This window comes from Pseudophryne corroboree, chromosome 2 (assembly GCF_028390025.1).
Source record: "Pseudophryne corroboree isolate aPseCor3 chromosome 2, aPseCor3.hap2, whole genome shotgun sequence".
NCBI lineage: Eukaryota > Metazoa > Chordata > Amphibia > Anura > Myobatrachidae > Pseudophryne > Pseudophryne corroboree.
The window spans coordinates 310,084,866-310,087,605 of NC_086445.1; the positions used below are offsets into that span (position 1 = coordinate 310,084,866).

The 2,740-nt window shown below is 39.3% G+C and overlaps 1 pseudogene; it reads left to right on the forward strand.

Moving 5' to 3' along the window:
* The first annotated feature begins 2,373 nt into the window (after positions 1-2,373).
* Positions 2,374-2,492, forward strand: LOC135052066 (5S ribosomal RNA; annotated as a pseudogene).
* The last annotated feature ends 248 nt before the right edge of the window (positions 2,493-2,740 follow it).

Genomic DNA, 2,740 nt, shown 5'->3' on the forward strand with positions numbered 1-2,740 from the left:
TAGGATTATACATTGCACTTACCTGTAATCACGGCTCTTTCTATCCTCTTTCCTTTCCTCCTTTTTTCCTCCCTTTCTTTCCCCTATTCCCCCCTCCTCTTTCTTCCCCCCCCTCTCATAATTTAGGACACATGCTCTACAGGCCACAATCATCACCGTCACATTGTCCTCACATGTATAATCAATGACTGGGTTCATTTCTTCTATTATTGACTTCACCTTTTCATTATTTAATTTTTATCTTTTATCTGTATTATTTCTTATTTATTATTTTTTATTTTTTATTTTTTATTAATTTTTATTAATTATTAATTCTCATAATTATTATTTCATTTGGGAGGGGCTTCAGAGTCTATGGGGATCATAACTTTTGTCTAGATTTGCCTTTGGGTTGAGTTACTCATGCTGGTCATTCATCCACATACGCAGGAGTCATATTTGTATATGGAGGTGTGTGTCTGTATACAGGTATGTGCGTGTATATACATGTGTATGTATATGCAATAATCACGTCCTATTCTCCATATTTATATTCTCCCAGTAATTAACCAATCCAGATCATTTATGTTACGCTACACATATTTAATTAACCATTACAGCAACTAACATATTTAGTTCATTTAAATTACCCATTGTGGGATACCACGTAGTCATCTACACTTTAGATTATTTACTGAATAAACCTCTCATTCATAAACATTACTGTTTCAGTGTACTCTAGTCCCAGAGCCTCTTTTCTTTATCTTTTTCTTCACCCTCCCAATTCTCAATATTGACAGCAACCAAGGGTTGTTTCTCTTTTCTTCCCCCCCCTCCCCCTTCTATACTCAATAGGTCTGCTCGGTTTATTGGCTGCTATACTTAATAGTCTCATGGTCCATATTTTATTCTTTTCCCCTTTTCCCCCTTCCCCCCCCCCTTTTTTAACCATCAATGTATGTATTATTGAACTAACTGTTTTGTTTTTACTTTTATTCTTATATTTCTTCGATGGGGCATCGTCTTTTTGTCTGCTGAGTCCGACTGAATGAATTATATCACACAACCAAGGAGCCTGCAAACTATTTACGGATCACAGCTGAAAATGATCCTACTTATCCGCCACAGCTGCAGTGCCTGTCATGTGGTACAATTGGTTAGAGAATCGGCTCATATAGAGCCAGCCGTGACACAGTCTGCAACAGGAAGTGATCAAGCCCGAGTTACGGGTGAAACGCGTCTTCCGTGTGCCTCGTTGGTCCCCCTTTGCTGTTGAATGCCGTCCATCTATCATATACAGCCGTCGCCTTGCTGCCCAGTGCCCGCACCAGCTTCCGTGTACTAATCGCTGATTCTCTGCACCGCTAAGAGCCGCACATTCATCTAAATCAGCCGTCGCCTCGCTGCCCAGTGTTCGTACCAGCCCTGCTGAGTTACATCATCAGGTCTGTCCTTTGATTACAACCTGATCTCAACGAGCCTCTTTGGTGAACGTGCCGCATGTCCTGGAATGTGAACTTCATACCTCAGCACGCTCTATGAGAACCAGGACCATCATTTACATCTGGGACCATTTTTTCCTTCGACTACCTTGCGGGTAATATCATACCACTTACAGATTTAACCCCGACGACGTAGTTTTACCTCATTATTCGCCAAATCAACTGCTGGCTTTGCAGGCAATTCATTTATGTATTTATTTATTTAACTATATATCTATTTTTATATATATTTATTTATTTAACTTTATATCTATTTATTATCCATTCTTCATCTAGTTTAATTGATACAACTTAATGTTATTCATTCACTATTGGATACACGTTAGTTATATCCATAGATTTGCGGGTCCTTTGTGATTGTGATTCCTGCAATAATTACAAAGTATCTTTTTCCCTTTTCAACACAAACAGGGAGCATTTTGCAACATTGCTGTTACATTTAAAAACCTTATACCATGTTCCTTTGCATTTCCAGATCTTTAGGTTAGTGGGTCCTGGGTGACCCAATATCAGCAACAATTATAAAGTATAATTTATTCCTCTTTTGAGCTCAAACAGGGAGCACTGGCAACCTTACTGTTACATTTTCAAAATTCTGTTACTGGGTTTATTGCACTCAGGTGAAGAATTCTTCACTCTCTATCATTTGTTAATGTGTATACATAACAGTAACTCCAGTTGTAATAAACTGGTATGTATATACTAATTTGCATGTACAGTTGATTGGTACCATTATCGGCTTTTCATCCTTTATTTCTTTTTCGTGGACTCTCACCACTGATTCAGGGGTCACCCCTGTCTAACATTGGCAGCAGATCCATCTTTATCTTTCTACCAAATATTTAGTGAACTCTCATCAGTGATTCCAGAGCCCTCGCTGTCATCCGCAATCCTCTACTATCATACCACACTGTAAACGCCCGAAACCGTCCGATCTTGGAAGCTAATTAGTGTCGGGCTGGGTCAGTACTCAAGTGGGTGACCATTGAGGAATACCCGGTGTTGTAGAGCTTACATTTGTCCATCACGCTCTGAGTCTAACGCTGACAGCATATTCACACTGCTATCTTTTCTTCACCTGTTCTATTCTTTGTTTAATCAGCGAGCAAATTACCACTACAATTAGATTTGGCACGGTCATAGGACCAACCAGCTGAGGCAGCCCTAGAATCTTCCTTAGGCGTTATATTTCATTTATCTTTCATGGCATTCCTACCAGATTTATGCAATCGGGACCAATTATGCTAATTTTAGCATTG